Source organism: Phaseolus vulgaris, chromosome 8 (assembly GCF_051622355.1).
Source record: "Phaseolus vulgaris cultivar YP4 chromosome 8, ASM5162235v1, whole genome shotgun sequence".
In the NCBI taxonomy this organism is placed as follows: domain Eukaryota; kingdom Viridiplantae; phylum Streptophyta; class Magnoliopsida; order Fabales; family Fabaceae; genus Phaseolus; species Phaseolus vulgaris.
The window spans coordinates 40,967,077-40,990,252 of NC_143505.1; positions in this window are offsets into that span (position 1 = coordinate 40,967,077).

The following is a 23,176-nucleotide window of genomic DNA, read 5'->3' on the forward strand; positions in this document are numbered from 1 at the left end:
AGAATGGTTGACTAAGTCTCCTCACTTAACAAATTCTCTAACTGCTTTTGAAAATAAATCTGTTCATTTTATTTTCAATCTGTTCATTTTATAAAAGCTTTAACTGTTTTTTAAAATTCTGTTATAAGTTGGTTTTCTATAAAATGCAAACTTGTTTCTGAGTTTAATACTAATTCATACATTTGCAAAAACAAGTTTTGACAGCAGAGAGTTAAGTGTTTACAAAGGATTAGCATTTGTTCTTCAAAGATTTCGAAAATCACAAAGTGCTTGTTCTTGGTTTGGTTCCAAAAGCTTGGTGTGAGGTGCAGCTACTGTTCTAGCAATCTTGCCTACTGGTTTAAGACAGATCTTTGTAACCTCAATCAGGTGTAGTCGTTTCACTTATCATTTCTTGTAATAGTTTGGTTGAACACTCTTCTTGATAGGTTTTCTTGGAGAGTGTGTGTGTGTGAGCTGAAATAGGTTATTTCAGCAAGAGTACCTAAGTTCTTGTAGGTTTCAAGAACAGTGGGAATTGTACTTGGTTGTACTGTGGTTTAGTGATTTCCACCTGGTTTGGTGAAGACTGGATGTAGCTCAGTTGAGTGAACCAGTATAACTGCTTGTGTTCATTCTCTCTCACTCTCTAAAATTTCGTTTCTGCATAATTGATAAAACAGCAAAGAAATAAATCTGTTCAATTGAAAATAAATCTGTTCTTTCTGGGCACTGTGCATACTGTTCTTAATTTCTGAAAAAGTTGTTTGAATCTGATAAGAACATATAAAATCTGCTAAAAGCCACTGGAACAGATTGGCTGTGATAGGTTGCTCAAGAAATTGTTAAAGCTATTAATTGGACCTTAAACAATTGCTTAAAGTTGAAGCTTGCTGTTCTGTGATTCATTGTTCTTGATTTCTGGAAAATTGTCTGGTTTCAATAAGAACTCTGATAATTTGTTAAAGGCTAATAAAACAGGTTGTGTGTAATAGATTGTCTCACTAATTGTCAAGCCTTTAACTGAACCTAAATCACACGAATTGGAATTAAGGTTTGCTGTTTTTGTGTTACACTGTTTTTCTATCTGATATCTGTGTGTGTGCATCTGGAAATTCTATATGCATAATCTTGTGATTAACCTTGCTGAATTAAAAGCTTTTCAAACAAAAACAGTGCTAAAATAAATCTGTTCATTTTCACATAAATCGATTTATTTTCTGTAAAACTGTGTTAAACACTGTTTCTGCGAGAAAGTTTTAAAAGGTCAATTCACCCCCCCTCTTGAACTTTGGCACTATTAAACCCAACAGGTGGCACTCGCGACGAGCGATATCACAAAGATGATGCACCTTGTTGCATCCGATACTCGCCTTGTCGGGTGGTGTTTCACAGCGCATTGTGCGCCAGCTTGCTCCTTGAGTGGAGGACTTAGCTGTGTGGCTGGTTACTACACAAGAATGACGTTCAAGTTGCCCCAATCCAGATGACGACACGTGTAGGGTTGGATGTTACCAGTTACTCCAATCTAGATGATGACACGTGTGGGGTTGGGAGCAATGGAGAAATGACGCTCAAGTTGCCTTAGCTCAGATGATGACACGTGTAGGGCTGGGCGCTACCTGCTATCCCAGCCCAGATGGCGACACGTGCAGAGCTGGATGCGAGCCACGCGTCCAAAAGCATAACGGCCTGGAGAGAGAAGAAACCTAGCTATAAAGGTAACCTTAACAGAATCTGCAGAGGTACGTTTTCCATTACGGCTGATACTGCTAGGGTTGTGTGCCTACAGTACGGTCCTACAGAGCATATTCTCTCTTAGTTTTTGGGTGTTCTTGTCACTGACTTGAGCGTCGGAGCGCCACCGGCCGCAGAGGCGCCACTGTGTGTTTTTCAGGTTCTCAGAGAGGCTATCTGTGGAGTGGACTTGGAGGGCACGTGGTGTCAAGTTGGTGAGGAAGATCGTGACGAGGCAACGCTCTTGCGCTAAGTCAACCGGCAGGATCATCTGGCGCCCACCGTGGGGCCGTATAAAAGGTGATTCCCAACCATAGTTTGTGTTTGTGGTGCTTCAAGCGTTTTCTGTTGGACTGCTCGCTATCGCAGTCGACTCCTGGAGTTTTCACCGTTGGTTTGGAGTTCTTTGAGCTGCTGAGTTTGCTGAGGAAGGATGAGGACAACGCGCTCCAGTTCAGTTGCGCCATCAACAGACGAAGATGCTGTGTCCATGACGCAAGTGATGAACATGATGGGGACGCTGCAGGAGAACGTGGCTGCATCGCGTTCTGAGCAGGAAAGGATGCACGAGGCGCTGGTGGCCTCGCAAGCAAGGAACGAAGAGCTCAACAGGATCAACGAAGAGCTGCACAAAGCCCTTCAGGAGCGGGAGGAGCGTGCGGAAGGGGACAGGTCTGCACCCCCATCCCCACCACGCAGCTTCCCTATGCCATTTTCCCAAGAGATCATGGACTCGGTAGTCCCGGCTAACACTGTGGCAGTGAAAGCGTCTTTCACTGGGGTGGAGGACCCTGAAGCCCATCTCACGGCGTTTCATACTCAGATGATGCTCTCAGGGGGCTCAGACACAGTATATTGTAAGGTGTTCATGAGCACTTTGAGCGGAACGACGTTGGACTGGTTCGTCAGTATACCCACTGGCCACATTACCACGTTCCAACAGTTTTCCAAGATGTCTGTTGAGCAGTACATAGTGAACAAGGCGCCACCTTTGGTGTCTTACGACTTGTTTGATATAAGGCAGTACCAAGGGGAGTCCTTGAAGGATTTCCTGAACAGATTCGGAGCTCGGATAGTCCGTTTGCCAGGAAAGGACGAAGAGATGTTCGTGCACGCCTTCAAAAAGGGTGTGTTGCCTGGGCCTTTTAGTGAGTCGCTCATCAGGAGCCACCCCGCCACGTTCGCCGAAATCCGGCGACGTGCTGTGGCTCACATCGCCGCCGAGAGCGAGGTCACCGAGAAGAGAGGGAATGTGGCCCCAACTAAACCACGCACCCAAGCAAGGGTACAACCTCAGAGGGTAATGGAGGCGGCGGCGGGAAAGAGGGATGAAAGGACGCGTCATCCTTACGACCCTAAGAAAAATAAGAGCAAGGGACCAGGGCGCCCCAGGGAGAGTAATCGCCCCCCGAGGTATGAGTTTGTGATGGGTTTGGCTGATTTGATCGCCATCCCAAACATAGTTGCCAGGCTCAAAGTGCCTGAGAAAGCGGCGAAGAAGACTTTGGGGCCAAAGCCAGACGCATGGTGCGAGTTCCACAAGAGTTTTGGCCACTCTATCAACTCGTGTTTGGCTCTGGGGCACCAGCTCGCCGAGCTGGTCAAATGTGGTTTCCTGAAGGATTACTTGCTAGAGAAGCAAGCGGACCAAACATCAGGGTCTCAACCGGCGAGCAGCGGGGGGCAACAGCACGAGGTGCCTATCCACGGCGAGATCCACACCATAGCTGGCGGATTCTCCGGCGGGGGGTGCACAACGTCGCAACGAAAGAGGTATGCGAGGTCGATAATGTCAGTAGAAGTCTTTGAAGATCACTCGCCCGACGTGGACATCACGTTCACCAAGGAGGACCGCAGGGACGTGGTACCTCACGACAAAGACCCTATTGTGATCTCGCTTGTCACGGCAGGAAGGACCGTCCACCGGGTGCTGGTCGACCAAGGAAACTCAGCAGACGTGATGTTTTGGCCAACCTTTGAGAAGTTGCAGCTGTCCCCTGATCAGCTAAGACCATATGGGGGCTGCTTGTACGGTTTCGCCGGCGACCAAGTGGAGGTGAGGGGGTATATCGAGCTGAGGACGACCTTCACTGACGGTTTGGCCTCACGAACGGAGAAGGTCAGGTACCTTGTCGTAAACGCCCCATCAGCATACAACATACTGCTGGGGAGGCCAACGCTCAACAGGACAGGAGCTGTGCCTTCGACAAGGCACGTGAAGGTCAAGCTGTCTTCTATGGAGGGTATGATCATCACTATTTGCTCCGACCAGAAGGAGGCAAAGAAGTGTTATGAAAATAGCCTTAAGAACAAGAGGTCTGTGTGCCACGTAACCACCACGCCTCCCCCTGGCGTAGAGCCGGAGCGCGAACACTGACGAGCTTCGGATGCGGCATTAGAGGTGGTCACCGAGGACGATGTGCCGATGGGGAATGCAGAGGCAAGGTCGGAGAGAAATTGCTCGGAGACCGCCAGAGAAACCGGTATCGCGAGGGCGCTGATCGCCAGCGAGAGGAAACCTCAGCCGGTGGAGGAATGGCTCGAGAAGGAGATCAGTGGAAAGGTGTTTAAGTTGGGAAGAACCCTGGATAGCAAGACGCAAGACCAGATCGCCGAAGTAATTAGTAGGCACTTGGATGCGTTTGCGTGGGCTGCTTCAGATATGCCGAGGATCGACCCCGATTTCTTGTGCCATCGTTTGGCAATGGACCCCCAAGTCAGGCCCATCCGCCAAAGAAGAAGAAAATTCAACGAGGAGAAGAGACAGGCGATCAAAGAAGAGACACGAAAACTACTTGCAGCGGGCCACATCAGGGAAATCCAATATCCAGAATGGCTCGCTAACGTCGTCCTGGTCAAGAAGAGCAGCGGGAAATGGCGGATGTGCGTTGACTTTACAGACTTGAACAAGGCCTGCCCGAAGGACTCTTACCCCTTGCCAAGCATTGACGCCCTAGTAGACAGTGCATCAGGGTGCAAGCTGCTCAGTTTCCTGGATGCCTTCTCAGGGTAAAACCAAATCAAAATGCACCCCATGGACGAAGAGAAGACCGCCTTCATGACGGAAAGGTCGTGTTATTGCTACAGGGTGATGCCCTTCGGGTTGAAGAATGTAGGGGCCACGTACCAAAGGCTGATGGACAAGGTGCTCGCGCCTATGCTCGGAAGGAATGTGCAGGCATACGTCGACGACATGGTCGTGACGTCCTTGGAGAAAGACAAGCACGTCGCAGACTTGGAAGAGTTGTTCACCACAATAGCCAGGTACAAGCTAAAACTAAATCCTGAAAAGTGCGTTTTTGGTGTAGAAGCAGGGAAATTTCTGGGGTTTCTTCTGTCAGAGAGGGGAATTGAGGCTAACCCCGAGAAGTGCGCCGCCATTTTGGCAATGAGGAGCCCCGCCAATGTGAAGGAGGTGCAGCAACTCACGGGGCAGATGGTCGCCCTGTCCCGATTCGTATCGGCGAGCGGAGAGAAGGGCCACCCATACTTCCAATGTTTGAAGAGAAACAACAGGTTTGTTTGGACAAAGGAGTGTGAGGAGGCCTTCGTAAAGCTCAAGGAATATTTGGCGAGCCCTCCAGTTCTGTGCAAGCCCCAAGACATAACACCCCTCAGGCTGCACTTTGCCATAACTGAGAGGGCGATCAGCGCAGTGCTAGTGCAGGATCAGGACCAGACCTAAAGGCCTATATATTTCGTTAGCAAGGTGCTGCAAGGCCCGGAGGTAAGGTACCAGGCCCTAGAAAAGGAAGCATTAGCGGTTGTATTCTCGGCGAGGAGATTGCGCCACTACTTCCAGAGCTTCACGGTACTGGTGATGACTGATCTACCGATCCAGAAGGTTTTGAAGAAGCCCGATGTTGCTGGAAGGATGGTGAAGTGGGCGGTCGAGCTTTCGGAGTTCGACATCAAGTATGAACCCCGGGGATCGATCAAAGGGCAAGTCTTCGCCAATTTCGTGGTCGAGTTGTTCTCCGAGGTAGCACAAAACGCCGAGGGTGACTTTCGCTGGGTACTCTCTGTTGATGGGTCGTCCAACCAGCTGGGCAGCGGGGCTGGGGTCATCTTGGAAGGGCCCAACGGAGTGTTGATAGAGCAGTCATTGAGGTTCGCTTTCAAAGCAAGCAACAACCAAGCAGAATATGAGGCCTTGATCACTGGAATCTTGCTGGCTAAGGAAATGGGGGCGAGAGTGCTGATGGCCAAGAGCGACTCGCTATTGGTCACGGGACAAGTAACTGGCGTGTTCCAAGCCAAGGACCCGCAGATGGCAGCCTACTTGGAGTACGTGCAGGAGCTAAGAAGATCTTTCGCTTCGTTTGAAGTGGTGCATGTGCCAAGAGAACAGAATGCCCGAGCTGACTTGCTAGCCAAGCTCGCCAGTTCGGGCAAGGGGGGTAGGCAGAGGACTGTCATTCAAGAAACTTTGAAAGCGCCTCGGGCATTCGTGGCAGACCACCAAGTTCTCCATGTTTGTAGATCAATGGGAAGACCGGCGAAGAGTCATAGGTCCCTAACGCAGGAAACTCTGAGGGCGCCGAGGGTCAGAGCGCGGCCAGCAGAAGAAGGGGCAAGATCGATGCAGATTTGCGCTGTCCACGAGCCAGACACGTGGATAACGCCTTACCAACGTTATTTAGCGGATGGTGTGCTCCCAGTGGACCCAGCTGAGGCTAGAAAAATAAAGAAGAGCTCCAGCAAGTTTATCCTTATTGACGGCGAGCTGTACAGGTTTGGATTCACGCATCCCCTTCTTGTATGCATACACGGAGAAAAGTGCACGAGGATTATGGCTGAGCTCCATGAGGGAATTTGCGGAAGCCACATTGGAGGTCGATCGCTGGCGACAAGGACTATCCGTGCAAGCTATTACTGGCCCACGATGAGAGAAGATTGCAAAATATATGCCCAGCGTTGCAAGCAATGCCAGCAGCACACCGATTGGCACAAGGCACCCCCAGAAGAGCTGAAGTCGATTTACAGCCCCTGGCCGTTCCATACTTGGGGAATTGACATTCTGGGACCCTTCCCATTAGCGATCAGGCAGATGAAGTACTTGGTGGTGGCGATCGAATACTTCACCAAGTGGATCGAAGCGGAGCCAGTGGCCCAGATCACCGCACACAAGATCGAGAGCTTTGTATGGAAGAACATAGTGTGCCGGTTTGGTGTGCCTAAACGCCTGGTGTCAGACAATGGGACTCAATTTGCAAGTCACCTCTTGAAAAAGCTGTGTGAAGAGGTGGGGATACAACAGTTGTTTGCATCTGTCGAGCACCCACAGATGAATGGCCAAGTGGAGTCGGCCAATCGGGTGTTGCTGAGAGGTTTAAAGAGAAGATTAGAGAAAGCTAAGGGATCGTGGGCTGAAGAGGTACCCCGCATAGTTTGGGCATACCATACCACAGAGCAGTCAGGAACCCACGAGACCCCCTTTAGTTTGGTTTATGGATGCGATGCGATGATTCCAGTCGAAATCCAGGAAAGCTCGCCGAGATTCCAGAACTTCGTGGCGGAAGACTCGAACGAAGAAAGAAGAATGAACCTGGATTTGCTGGATGAGGTCAGGGAGGAGGCGAGAGTGAAAGCTGAAGCGGTAAAGAGAAGAGTTGAGCGAAGGTACAACTCTAAGGTAACGTCAAGGCAGTTTAGAAGCGGCGATCTGGTGATGAGGAAGGCCCACCAGTATGAGATGCAGAACAAGTTGTCGCCCAAGTGGACGGGACCATTCAGAATAACCGAGGCGCTCGGGAATGGCCCCTACCGTTTGGAGATGTTAGAAGGAGGGGCGATTCCTCGCACTTGGAACGCAACACATCTCAAGTCGTATTACAGTTAAAGCCTTGTAAGTAAAGACGAATATGAAGAGATTCGAATAGTTTCTGTTAAAACAATTTCAAGGGGGCACTCTTTTTTCCCTAAGGAGGGTTTTTAATGAGGCCACCCAATAAAGAAGAGTTTTTCAAAGTTTAAAGCTTCTATGTTTGCATGCTTATGGTTTCGAGAGTTTTAGGAAAAAGGCCTTATTACTCGTATGTGATCTAGGGCAACAGTAAAGTCATATTGCATGCTTCAAATAGTAAAGTTTTAAAGTCCCCATCGTTTGTCGGCGATCGGTGGCAATAGTAAAAGTTTTAAAGTCCCTATCGTTTTTCGGCGATCGGTGGCAATAGTAAAAGTTTTAAAGTTCCCATCGTTTTTCGGTGATCGGTGGCAATAGTTAAAGTTTTAAAGTCCCCATCGTTTTTCGGCGATCGGTGGCAATAGTTAAAGTTTTAAAATCCCTGTCGTTTTACGGCAATCGGTGGCAGTAGTTAAAAGTTTTAGAGACCTCATCGTCTTTTGGCGATCGGAGGTACCAGTAGTGCAAAAAGCCCTCAGCGCTCTCGTGCATTTTGAGGCAAGAGAAAAAGACCTTCTCACCGTCGAGCGAGTTCAGGCGAGAAAAAGTCCTCAGTGCATCCAGGGGGGAGGAGATGTACACCCTGGGCAAGTTGAGGCACCAGATAAAGTCCTTCTCGCCGTCGAGCGAGTTCAGGCAAGCTAAAATCCTTCTCGTCTTGAACAAGTTCAGGAACGGCGTGAAGGGTGGAAGAAGATAAAGGATAACTGGGGTAGGTTCGAAGAGAACACCTCACTATCCAGATCATTGTTCTGAAACTCAGGGAGGTAGAGAAGGATCCGAAAGGCGCCTCTACCCCCAGATGAGGGAACAATGATCAAGTTATGCAAAGAAGAAAGATAACGTCGCCAGAACCTACGGCGCGAAGGTTGAGACAGTGAAGGGGTTGTGCGGCGAGTGCCAGATCAGAAGAGTTTCGGGCGATGACAGAAGTAGGGGGCACTTCACTTGGCAGATCAGGTAAACTGTATTTTAATACTAGTTTGAGTCAAAACCTGCTGCCTAGTAAGTGATTTTATGTTAAGGTTTGTTGCCTTAAGTTCACAAGTTTTATTGAACGTCATCGCCGAAGAGTTGATATTTGCTCAAGTTTACTTTGAGTTAACAATTTGCCAAGTTTGTTATAAGGTTAAACAATTTGCTCGAGTTAAAAGCGGTACGTGGAGGGTTAAGCCCAAGTATTGCTGAGTTCACGCAGTTGAGCAAGTTTCACCAGTTATGTTAGCTAAATCAGTTGGTTGCACAACAGATGAGTTAGAAGATTATATATATATGTATGTGTGCATATATGTGCACATGAATATCGAACAGTTTGAGCATAATAAAAGTTATTACATACAGGTCAAAGTTAAATACAAGAAGTTTCAAGGCGATAAGTCAACTGGGGGTACGATCTTGCCGTCCACCACCTCGTTGTACACTGAGAACTCAGAAAGATCGAGGTCAGGATATTTGCAAGCAAACTGCTCCAAGGCAGAGCCAAAGCCGGAGGTTAGGACCTGTGCAGCCTCAAGCTGAAGCTCGTCGATCTTCGTCTTGAACCCACTGTTCTCTTCACGAACCTGGGTGACTTCAAGCTCGAGCTCGTCGGCCTTCTTCTTGAGCCCGCTATTCTCCTCGCGAACTCGAGCAAGTTCAGCAGCAGTTTCACTGAGTTCCTTGGAGGCCTGATCCCGTTCTTGCTCAACCTTTCCCAGAAGGGTCTCTCTCTCGACTGACCTCTTTTCCAGGTTGGCCATCTTCTGAGCGTCAGCCTCCTTTGACTCCTCCAGCGCGGCAATTTTCTCCCTCAGAGGAACGATCTTGCTCTCCAGCTCGACAGCGTCTTGGAGTTTGTCATGGAGCTTTTTGCGCAGCTCTTTGTTATCTTGCCGCACACTCTGGAGCTCGTCCTTGAGGGCGTTTTCAACTCGCGAAAACTCCAAGCCTTGCATCATCATATCGCACTTGGTCTTTTCGGCTTCAGCTTTCGCGGTGCTTGCCACCTCCTGGTTGATCCGATTGTCGAGCTCGAACTTCTCCAGGGAGTCTTTGAGCCCTTCGCCGACGATTTGGGGAAGACAATCGTCAACCATGGCACCTAGGCGCACGGTGAAGGACTTCAAAGCTCCTTGAAGAGCGGCTGGGAGGCTTGAGGTTGCTGGTGGAGGCGAAGGTTGGTGTTCACCACCACCCTCGCAAGGTTGAACGACGGGGAGAGCTTCGAGGCGTGGTGGTGAGGCAGGCGGCTCCTCGGCGGCTTGTGAGGAGGCTTGCGTATCAGCGAGTTGATCAGGAGCAGCCTCAGCAATTGACGCGTTTGAAACAGGAACGCCCCCAGCGGACTCGAATGGAGTGGAGGCGCTGGGAGGGTCCTCGATGAAGTTTGGAACGACGCTCTCAATTGCTGGGGGCTCGGGAACCGCCACCCTCCTTCTTTTGCAGACTAACCCATCCTCGGTGCTCTCATCCGCCTCTTCGTCAGATACTACCCTGGGGGCTTTCCTTTTGGCCTTCCTAAGAGGTAGCTTTTTGCGTTGAGGGGCTGGAAGAGCAGCAGCAGCGGTTGGGCTAACTGGTGGGGATTGGCCCTGGGCGGCGGCGATCTCCGCAACAGAGTTCGGGATCGTTTGGAAGCCCGCGGCGAGTTCGTGGGCTCGGGCGATCGCCCTTAGTTCAGCCAGTCTTCCTTTGCCCAACATTGTGTCTGCACAAGGTAAAGTCAATGAGTATGCCCCAAAGCAAAAACAGAGCATGCAGGCATATACATACAGAGATAACATAAGTAAACAGCACAAAGACAGAGTGGTAAGAGTCCTAGGTCAGCTTATACACGAAGTGAAAATCTTGGTGTTGGGAAGGGGGCTAACCTATGTACATTTTGAGTTGGTCCTCAAGGAATTCGAAGGAGATTATCTGGGCAGTGGGGAGGGTGATGTTGGCAGAGGCCACATTCTTCCAGAAGAGACAAAGGTCTTTGTCCAGTTCCCCCATGTTGTCGAGACTCCTTGGTCTCCTGAAGTTGTCTTTGGAGTCTTTGTGCCCCTTGTTTACTCAATACAAGGGAAGCCATCAAGTAGTGAAGGGTCTTGGTTGTTCTGGCACACCTTGACGAACTTCCCCTTCCAGTCTTTGTAGGATTGCTGGAAGATGGAGAGGATTGACCTCCCAGCAATCCCGTTCAGGCTGACCCAGGGGCGATCTCCAGGATTCTTTGCCTCGAACAAAAAGAGGAAGACATCCACCGAAGCTGGTAGCCCCAAGTGCACGCAAATAATCTCGAATGCCCTCACGAATGCCCAGCTGTTGGGATGGAGCTGGGCAGGGGCGATGTCGAGTTCGGTCAACAACTCCCTCTCAAAGCGAGTGAAAGGAAACCTAAGTTTCACCTTCTTGAATAGCGTGGCGTAGATGAAGCAGAACGACTCGCTGTTGCACCCCTTATCGTCCACACAAATCGGTTCTCCGGGAGGGCAAGGCAGCACTGTCATTTTGCTGTCATGCTCCTTGTGAAATGAGAGATCAGATTGATCCCCTTTCCTCAGTCGATGTACCCCCACCTCAGTATTTATCGATGAAGTTTCCTTCAGTAGAATCGGGGAGGCCCAAGGGTAGAGCTTTTTGTAGTCTGGTGAAGGAAGGGAGGCTCCCCGGGCCTGCGGAGGGGTTGCTTGGTTACGATTGGCATGGGATGAGGCAGGCCTTTCAGCCTGTGAGGAAGGAACGCCAGAGGCTCGTGGGGGGTTGCGTGTTGGTGGAGGGTTTGTCCCAGTGGCAACCCTACGAGTATTTTGAGGAGGGTTTCGCGATGAGGAAGGAGGGTTAGCGGTGGACTTTGTCTGAGCCATCGCAGGAACTGCAAAGGAAAGAAAATGGAGGAAATGAGGATAGCAAAAGAATGACTCAATCGAAGACGAAGAAGACAGAACGAACGAATGAGAGTTCGTTGGGAAAGACGCTATCAAGAACGAAGCCTTAAGTTACGAGAAAAAAAAAAGAGAGAAACAACCCACAGCGTATGCTCCAAGCAGTTAATGGATGATGCAAACCGATTAAAATGCAACAAATATCAGTAGAAGGCGTAAAAGAGTTACCTTTTGACGATCGGATGAGTGTTGAAGGAAGTTGAAGATTGAGGGGGACGTAGGGTTTGTAGTTCGCAGAGAGAGTGTTCAGAATGCTTGAAGACAAAGAACGATAATGAAACAGTGAATAGCGCGAAGGGTTTAAGGGTTTCGAATGTTGTGGGAAGCGCAAACGGCAGTGAACAATGGCCGTCGATGGGTCCACGTGTCGACTGATCGGAGGAGTTGGTGAAATGTCGAGTCAATGAACAGTCTTAGCGCCAACGCGCAGAACCACGTAAGCCGCCAGTTTTAAACCTCTTTAGTCTCCTCGCTGAACAAGTCACAACTCGAGACTGGGGGGCTTGTGTACCGACCAGGTCATCGGGAGCGATGACGTGTCTTGCGAGTGCCCAAGTGGGGCGTGCTCAGTGGAACACGTAGGCTAGAAAAGATGAATGGTTCAGAAGTGAGCATAGTCGCCGGTTACGCTAAGTCGGCGTTCTCCGATCTCTAGTGGGCGTAACCGGCGGTCACCAGAGTTACGACGCAGTCGCCGTACGAGAGTGCTAGGAGATCAGGTGGTGAGAGATCGCCGAGGAATGCTAGGAGCTCGGGTGGTTTACACGTCGCCACGAGGAGCACATCGCCGGATCTCCCAGTAAACTCAGTTGAAACTGTTAGAGGCTCAGAAGGGTAATCTCAAGCGTGTAAGTTCAGTAAGATGACTGTTGCGCCAGCCTGGGCGTGAAGGCTGAGTGGGTTGAAGGGAACGAATTGCTCATCAGCGACAGGATTCCCAGAGGGGACATTCGTTGGTGGCAAGGTTTCCTCAGCTAGAGCATGCATGACGTAGCAGTAAGGAAGGTGGCACTTGCGACGAGCGATATCACAGAGATGATGCACCTTGTTGCATCCGATACTCGCCTTGTCGGGTGGTGTTTCACAGCGCATTGTGCGCCAGCTTGCTCCTTGAGTGGAGGACTTAGCTGTGTGGCTGGTTACTACACAAGAATGACGTTCAAGTTGCCCCAATCCAGATGACGACACGTGTAGGGTTGGATGTTACCAGTTACTCCAATCTAGATGATGACACGTGTGGGGTTGGGAGCAATGGAGAAATGACGCTCAAGTTGCCTTAGCTCAGATGATGACACGTGTAGGGTTGGGCGCTAACCTGCTATCCCAGCCCAGATGGCGACACGTGCAGGGCTGGATGCGAGCCACGCGTCCAAAAGCATAACGGCCTGGAGAGAGAAGAAACCTAGCTATAAAGGTAACCTTAACAGAATCTGCAGAGGTACGTTTTTCATTACGGCTGATACTGCTAGGGTTGTGTGCCTACAGTACGGTCCTACAGAGCATATTCTCTCTTAGTTTTTGGGTGTTCTTGTCACTGACTTGAGCGTCGGAGCGCCACCGGCCGCAGAGGCGCCACTGTGTGTTTTTCAGGTTCTCAGAGAGGCTATCTGTGGAGTGGACTTGGAGGGCACGTGGTGTCAAGCTGGTGAGGAAGATCGTGACGAGGCAACGCTCTTGCGCTAAGTCAACCGGCAGGATCAAAATTTTTTTGCTGCTTGTGCTTCCATTGTGTTCAACAGGTATTTCTTCACTGCAAATCTCGTTCCATTTCTTCTTTTTGTGTCTTCCATTGTGCTCAACAAGTATTTTTAGTTGAAAATTATTATTCTAGTAAGAACTTTTTAGTATGTAATAAATTTGAAGTTGGAGAAAAAGAGAATGGAATGGAAGATTTAGGAGAAGGAGTGAATGGGAGTAGTGTTGGGAGGAGTGTGCAGTAGCATGAGTGCGCAAAGATGAGAATAGGGAAACGCGAAGGTGCAATAGGCATGGTGCGCAGAGATGATTTTTTTTTTCAAAGATATACGGATTCACGAATTAACTTTTTCTACTTTTTCACTTTTTACACTTTTTTCACTTTTTGATTTTCATTGCCCACCCAGGATTTTTTTAATAATAATATTACTATCTTTTATTTATTCAATTATAATGTAATCTTTAAATATTATACTATATATATATATATGAATAACTTGAAAGTCTAATATCTAAATATTATATTATATTTAATTTGGGTATATTCTGTATTGGTTTAAATTTTTTAACAAACAAAATTTAAAGGCAATTAGAATTTGTCCTGTAAAGTGGTTTGTGATCATAATATTATCATTATTATTTGGCATTAAGAAAAAAAAAGGTGGAGGAGAGATCACAGAAACGAAGGAAAGTGATAAAAAGAAACAAAAACGAAGGAGTTAGAACAATAAAATATGATATGCATTTGATATAGGTTACAAATTTTGTGTATAGTGTAGGTTGTTTATGGCAAGAACACATGGGCAGCTTGCAAAATTGAGACACTTATTTTGTAATAGCAAACAATGAAGTAGTGATATGTAGGTTGAGAAATTAGCAAGCAAGAAATAACTTTAATTACCACATTTGCTGGGATCTCCAACATAGTTTGATCTCATCCCTTTTTGTTATCCTCTGAGCAATTAATATGAGTGTCTTCCCAAGAAAAGAACCATCACGGCAACCAACCACGTTGAGCATGACCTCTCAATATTCATCTTCATATTCAAAACTTGCATGACAACTTAGCTTGTCTTGTCATGCTTTTCCTCCTCATTAAACATTTAAATAATCACAATATAGACATGTGCAATTACTACCCAAATGCATTGCTGTATAATACCAAATTCTTATACAATTATTCTTGCAACTCAAAGGTGGTGAAGCATTTTCTCGGAAAATCAGTAGAGTTAATATATCAAAACTTAATTAGTTAGAGCTTTATTAGGTTTGCTCTATGGTTTGTCTCAATAACTGAAGTTGATAGCGATATTATGAGATAAAGGTAAATTTTGATTGAAAATTTATTAAAACAACAATGTGTATCATAATTTCCTTTCTTGTCAACCAAAATATATAGTGGGAAAATTTGATACAGACTCCATGCATTGATCTTGTGCTGTGAAGACCAAGTTCCTATCCAAACTAAGTTTATTTAACAATCCAAAAAGGTATTCCCAAAACCTCCAAACCCTAAAATGAATAAGTGAGTGTATTGGTGATTATTATTCGATTTGAAGATAAAGTGAGGAATTTGGTTGAAAATGTAGAAAGTAGGAGAAATTAGGAACACATGGGTTTCTGCAAAGTTGGTTTCGTTTGCATTGAGTGTAATGTCTGATTGAAGTTGATTTCACATGTCATTCATGAGCTCGTCGTATCATAAAACAAAACCAATAATCACAAAATCCAAATAAATACCATCACCAGGTTGTACCGGAGAGTACTTATAGGTACTTATATATAATTCTGTGACATGATGATTTGGAATATTTTCTTTATTTAATTGTGTGTGTCTTGATCTCTTTCCTTAGTATAAGTTGTTAGGAAAATTGATACATAAAAGTGTTTGTAAGATGTATATTATTATGATTATAACAAAATATTTTCATATATTCTTACTTTTCTATGTTTTTCTTTCATTCCTCGAATGCACCAACTTTCTTGTTTTCCCTCTTCCCAAGTTGTCGTTGACTCTTTAACCTACGTTATCTAAGGTATGCAAAATATTTATTTGTTATTAATATTTATTTTATTGTATTTATGATTTGTATGCTATTTAAAATTTGGCAACATTGTATGATGATATTCCGAAAGACGATCCAACCTGATCCGTAAATACACTAGTACCCATAAAGTTAAAATATATAGTTATTTGTTGTGTTATGTCAGAGAACATAACAATGGATCGAAGTTGGATCAATTACAAACGCACAACAAATGAATATGAGAATGGAGTACAACAATTTCTTGAATTTGCAAAGGTGAATGTTCCGGATAATAATGGAAGATTTTATTGCCCGTGTGTGAATTGTTTGAATGAGCGAAGACTACCGATTAAAGTTATTCAAGAGCATGTTCTTTGTGATGGTTTCCTAAAAAGTTACACAAAGTGGATATGGAATGGTGAATTAGTAGACATACCAAGTGTACATATGTCTGAAGTTGAAGCACAAGAAGTTAATTTAGAGATGGATGATCAACTAGAGGAAATGATCCGTGATGTAGGACATGATGCCTTCCAACATGCACATGTGTATAAAAATTTGTGTACTGATGCTGAAAAACCTTTATATCCAAGATGCACTAAGTTCACTCGATTGTCAGTGGTATTAAAATTATTTACTGTACCGACCAGGTCATCGGGTGTGATGACGTGTCTAGCACGTGACTACGCGAGGCGTGTTTAGCAGAGCACGTGGCTAGAGAAGGGCGAGTGGTTCAGAAGCTAGTGTAGTCGCCACTCGTGGAAGCGGCGTGCTACAACGTACATGATCGGTTGTCGCCGAGATTGTATAACATTAACGTGTTAGACGATTGGCGACCGGGTGGCTTGACATCGCCGCAAGAAGCACGTCGCCGGATTTCCCAACAGACTTAGTTAAGGCTGTTGGGAACTCGGAAGAGTAAGTCCAAGCGTGTAAGTCCAACGAGATGATTGTTGCGCTAGCATGGGGCATGGAGGTCGAGTAGGTTGAAGGGAACAGCTTATCCAATCAGCGACAAGATTCCCAGAGTGGACATTCGCTGGTGGCAAGGTTCCCCCAGCTAGAACATGCATGGTGTAGCAATAAGGAAGGTACCACTAACGACAAGCGATGTCATAGAGATGGTGCATTTTGCTGCACCCGGTACTCGCCTTGTTAGATGGTGTTCTAGGGCATATCGCGTGCTAGCTTGCTCCTTGAGTAGAGGACTTAGCCGCGCGGCTGGTTACTACACAGAAATAACGTTCAAGTTGGCCCAACCCAGATGACAACACGTGTAGGGTTGGATGCTACCCGTTACTCCAACCCAGATGATGACGCGTGTAGGGTTGGATGTAATAGTGAAATGACGCTCAAGTTATCCTAGCTCAGATGATGACACGTGTAGGGCTGGGCGCTACCTGCTATCCCAGCCCAGATGGTGACACGTGCAGGGCTGGATGCGAGCCACGCGTCCAAAAGCATAACGGCCTGGAGAGAGAAGAAACCTAGCTATAAAGGTAAACTTAACAGAATTTACAGAGGTACGTTTTTCATTACGGCTCATTGCTAGGGTTGTGTGCCTTTAGTACGGTTCTACAGAGCATACTTTCTCTCAGTTTTTGGGTGTTCTTGTTACTGACTTGAGCGTCGGAGCGCCACCGGCCACAGAGGCGCCACCTTGTGTTTTCAGGTTCTCAGAGAGGCTTTCTGTGGTGTGGACTTGAAGGGCACGTGGAGTCAAGCTGGTGAGGAGGTTCGTGACGAGGCAACGTTCTAGCGCTAAGTCAACCGGCAGGATCATCTGGCGCCCACCGTGGGGCCGTATAAAAGGTGATTCCCAACCATAGTTCGTGTTTGTTGAGGTTTTGGTGCTTTCTGTTCGACTGCTCACTGTCGCAGTCGGTTCCTGGAGTTTTCACCGTTTGTTTGTAGTTTCTTTGAGTTGCTGAGTTTGCTGAGAAAGGATGAGGACAACGCGGTCTAGTTCAGTCACGCCGTCAATAGATGAGGATGCTGTGTCTATGACGCAGGTCATGGACATGATGAGGACGCTGCAGGAGAACGTGGCTGCATCACGTTCTGAACAAGAAAGGATGCACGAGGCACTGGTGGCCTCGCAAGCTAGGAATGAGGAGCTCAACAGGGTCAACGAAGAGCTCCGTAAAGCTCTTCAAGAGCGGGAGGAGCGTGCGGTCGGAGACAGATCTGCACCCCCATCCCCACCGCGCAGCTTTCCCATGCCATTTTCTCAAGAGATCATGGACTCGGTGGTCCCGGCCAATACTGTGGCGGTGAAGGCGTCTTTCACCGAGGTGGAGGACCCTGAGGCCCATCTCACGGCGTTTCATACCCAGATGATGCTCTCGGGGGGGTCAGACGCGGTTTACTATAAGGTGTTCATGAGCACTCTTAGTGGAATAGCGTTGGACTGGTTCGTCAGTTTACCTAATGGCCACATTACCACATTTCAACAGTTTTCCAAGATGTTTGTTGAGCAGTATATAGTGAACAAGGCACCACCATTGGTGTCTTACGACCTGTTCAACGTAAGGCAGTACCAAGGGGAGTCCTTGAAGGATTTCCTGAACAGATTCGGGGCTCAGATAGTCCGCTTGCCAGGTGAAGATGAAGAAATGTTTGTACACGCCTTCAAAAAGGGTGTGTTACCTGGGCCCTTTAGTGAGTCGCTTATCAGGAGTCACCCCGCCACGTTCGCTGAAATCCGGCGACGTGTTGTGGCTCACATCGCCGCCGAGAGCGAAGTCTCTGAGAAAAGGGGAAACGTGGCCCCAGCTAAACCGCGCGTCCAGGCAAGGGTCCAGCCACAGAGGGTAATGGAGGCAGTGGCGGGGAAGAGGGACCAAAGGATGCGCCACCCTTATGACCCTAAGAAGAATAAGAACAAGGGGTCGGGGCGGCCCAAAGAGACTAATCGCCCTCCAAGGTACGAGTTTGTGATGGGGTTGGCCGATCTGATCGCCATCCCTAACATTGCTGCCAGGCTCAAGGTGCCTGAGAAGACGACGGAAAAGGTTTTGGGACCAAAACCAGACACGTGGTGCGAGTTCCACAAGAGCTTTGGCCACTCTATCAACTCGTGTTTGGCTTTGGGACACCAACTCGCCGAGTTGGTCAAGTGTGGCTTTTTGAAAGATTACTTGCTGGAGAAGCAAGCGGGCCAGTCATCAGGCTCCCAAACGGCGGGTGGCGAGGGACAGCAGCACGAGGTGCCCATTCACGGTGAGATCCACACCATAGCTGGTGGATTTTCCGGTGGGGGGTGCACTGCATCGCAACGCAAGAAGTACGCAAGGTCAGTGATGTCAGTGGAAGTTTTTGAGGATCACTCACCCGACGTGGACATCACGTTCACCAAAGGGGACCTTAGGGACGTTGTGCCTCATGACAACGACCCTATTGTGATCTCGCTTGTCACGGCGGGAAGGACTGTCCACCGGGTGCTGGTCGACCAAGGAAGTTCGGCAAATGTAATGTTTTGGCCGACTTTTGAGAAGCTACAACTGTCCCCTGACCAGCTGAGGCCCTATGGGGGCTGCTTGTACGGTTTCGCCGGCGACCAAGTGGAGGTCAGGGGGTATATTGAGTTAAGGACGACGTTCACAGATGTTTTAGCTTCACGAACAGAGAAGATCAGGTATCTTGTAGTAAACGCTCTGTCAGCATACAACATACTGTTGGGAAGGCCAACGCTCAACAGAACAGGAGTTGTGCCTTCAACACGGCACATGAAGGTCAAACTACCATCCATGGAAGGTTTGATCATCACCATTTGTTCCGACCAAAAGGAGGCGAAGAAGTGCTACGAAAACAGCCTCAGGAGCAAGAGATCCATATGTCACGTAACCACAACGCCGCCCCCTGGCGTGGAGCCTGCGCGGGAAGACCAACGAGTTTCGGATACGGCGTTGGAGGTGGCCGCCGAGGGCGATGTGCCAATGGAAGATATCGAGGCGAGGTCCGAAAACGCCGCCCGGATGGAGGGAGAGAGAAACTGCTCGGAGACCCCCAGGGAAACAGGTATCGCGAGGGCGCTGATCGCCAGCGAAAAAAAGCCTCAGCCAGTGGAGGAATGGCTCGAGAAGAAGATCAACGGCAAGACGTTTAAGCTGGGGAGAACCTTAAATAGCGAGACGCAAGACCAAATCGCCAAGGTGATAAGTAGACACCTAGATGCATTTGCGTGGTCTGCTTCAGACATGCCGGGGATCGACCCTGATTTCTTGTGCCATCGCTTAGCAATGGATCCCCAAGTCAGGCCCATCCGCCAAAGAAGGAGAAAGTTCAACGAGGAAAAAAGGCAGGCGATCAAAGACGAAACACAAAAACTCCTTGCAGCAGGCCACATCAGGGAGATCCAATATCCAGAATGGCTCGTCAATGTCGTTCTGGTCAAGAAGAGTAGCGGAAAATTGATAGTAATTATTCCTCGACAATCTCTTGTTGTTCTCTTGTGTTCATTGCACAAGAAAATTAATAGTTTGGCAATTAGAAATATACTGGATGCGTAAGTTTTCAATTATTTTGTTATATTATATGATTTTATAAATAATATAAAATTTAATGTATGTAACTATTTGTAGAGCTATGGAAGCTCATGTAAGGTTGCAAGGACTTTCACATATTGCTAAGAAGAAGCTACAATACATTGCACCAAATGTAAGTCATTCATCTTACTAGTATGAAATTGCAATGTATAAATTATTATATTATTCTATTTGTATTTAACTTGTAGTGCTCATATCAATCGGAAAACTATGAGTGCGTGTATTATTTGATGAGACATATGCATAAAATTATATCTGCTAACATTAAGGACTCGTGGAAGGAGGTAATATATAATTAACTCAAATATGTTAAATATGTTAAATGTGTTAAATGTTAATTTCATCCTCAATATTTGATTATGTAGATATTCATTGATCCATCTCCATTGAAGTTGGAAGTGCTACAAGAGGTTCAAGAGCAGTGGGCATCATTTCTTTTAAGTACTGTAAATTCTCATGTTAGAACTAGTTAAATATTTTGTATGAACTTCAACATATTAACTTTTAAGTATTTACTCTAAATGATAATTTTAAAACTAGTTAACAATTTTGTATGAATTTCAACATATTAACTTTTAGTTAAATATATCGTTATTTATATGCTAGATCGTTAAGATTTTATTTTAAAAATATTTGCTTGAGAATTGTGGTTATTATGCAGGATACTTTATGCATATAAGAAAATGAATATATCACAAAATAATTAAATAAAAATGCATTCTATGACGGTTAAAATATTATCAATCATAGAAAATAACATATTTTATGATGGTTAAAACAATATGTGTCATAAAAAGTAATATTTTTTATGATAGGTTTAATTTTAATCATCATAAAATGTGTTATTTTCTATGATGGTTAAAAATAAATTAGCATAGAAAGTGAATTTTCTATGATGGCTCTTTTAAATATGACATAAAAAAATAAAGACTTTCTATGTTGCCTGCATCTATAACGGGTCTAAAATCGTCATAAAAAGGTAAGTTTTAACCGTCATAAAATGTCATTTTTCTATTAGTGCTAGGATAAGAGTCTCAAGAAGTTTTGGACTTCTTATTCTCATGTAATCAACAATGATTTATTCTGGTTACTAGATGGTTTTGTATAAGGATTGAAACACCTTTAAAATATTTTTTTTAATTTTATTTATTTTTAATTGATAAAAAAATTGCAAATAATATTTTTTTTGAAAATTTTGATCTAAAAAAGACAATGTGTCTTAAAAAAAACATTACAAACGCTCAAATCAATATTTTAAGATCATAGTTAATATAATAATATCAGTAATAAATATTTTGGAATAGATTTTTATTTATACTATTACTAATGAAGTTGGGAGTCTTAAAACATATCTTAAAAAAATAGGAATTGATAGGTTGGTCCTCTTTGTTAATAACCTTCATTATATTAAACTAAATAGGAAAAACTATAATTGATCACGAAGTTGAACACCAAATTCATTTATTACATTCCAGCTCATTTTATCATCTTAAATAAATATTAATTACTAGTAACAATTTCAAATTTTGAAGTACAAAACGTAGTACACAATTGTATTTTATTTTGCAATATATTATATTCAATATGTATATTTTAATAATATAAAATAAATAGTTAATTGTATTAACTATGACTAGGAATTTATTAGAGTCAAGTAGTGATAATTCAATTAATATTTATGAAATGATAAGTTATATAACAAAACGGAAGGATTAACATAACTAATAAATATCTAATACGGTCTTTAAAGATGAGTGTGACTAATAGGCATTTGATTAATTTTTTTATGTAAATGGGTATTTGAAAAGTTCCTAAATATAAAGAAAAAATTATGTTTGTATAATAAATATTAAATACCTATAAATAAAAATATGTAAATACAAAAAAAAAATCAAAGAATATAATTTAGATGAATATTCTGATTAAAAAGATAATAAAAAGCGCACTCATATGTTTTTTAAAGATTAATTTGGTATTTACTCATTACTATAACTCATTAAAATTTCAATTTTAACAGTACAGGATGTAATACGTACGGTAATTGTATCAGTCTTTAAATATTTCATAATCAATATGAATATTTTAATATTATAATGATGTAACTAGTTTTTTTTTATGAAAGTTATTAAATAATTATACTATCAATTAAGAGAAGGGTGAAAGTTGAAAGTTATTTTAATATTGGTTACAAACTTGACTATGAATCAGATTTTACTAACCCCACTTTTAACATGAATCTGGAATTTATTACTCTTATATATAAGATAATTTTTTTTTTCACAGGGTCTTGACCATTCTGATATGTATTTAGCAAACTATCTGTCTTATAATAAATAAATGATCATTAAACATAAAAAATAAATGATTTGGTGCTTTCCTATACATTTATTTCTCCTTACTTTCGTAAAAGGCCAAGAAACCATTCATTCATAAAAACATCATTTAAGTGTGTCTTATATGTGATTATTAGAGTTAATTTTAATATTTTTATTAAAATAAATTATTAAACAGTGTATTATTTGAGGGAATCACTTAAAACAAGTTTCTCCTATACTCATTAAATAATTCTCTTTTAGTCAAAAAAATTTAACATTTTACATTAAATACTAATTTATCAATTATTATTTTTAAAGTAATTTTTTTGTGAAGAATTCTTAAATTTATGTGATATAATAAGAAATTCAGGATATATAAAATTTATTTTAAACAACTAATACATTCACACGTTTAAAGTAAATTGTAAATTTTTGGTTTCTTTGTTAATTATTGGAAAAAGATAGCTTCAAACCTACTACTCTTTTTCACACTTAATAACCTGTTTAATAATAAAATATTAAATTAAAATATAAATCAAATAATTTACTAAAAAAATTAATAAAACAGTTATAATATAATTATATAGAATAAGACTGTTATGACCATACCATACCCATCATAAATTCATAAAACTAATTTCCAGCTTTTACTGGTAATAAAAATGAACATTTTGTCATCGCTTTGACTCAATAAATTAAAAGAAAAGGAAAAATAAAGTTATCATTTTACCCTTTTCTGGTATACTTTTAGAGGATCTAAATTATTTGACTTGTCACACACAAAATTCAAGTTATTTTACAGGCAAATGCCATCAAATTTTCGTGATGTTATATATAATTTTAATTCATTTTAATCAGTCAGTCTTTAACAAATACGAAAATTATCATGAAATTGATAACTTGCTTTGACACTCTACTCACCCTTGATAGATAAAAATCACACTTTTCCCCCCTCTTTATTCTCTTTAATCAAAAGGACATTTTAAGAAAAATATTAAAATATTAGCAAAAATTTATATAGTTAACGGATTTTCTTGAAGTTATTTTATTTATACATAACAACAGA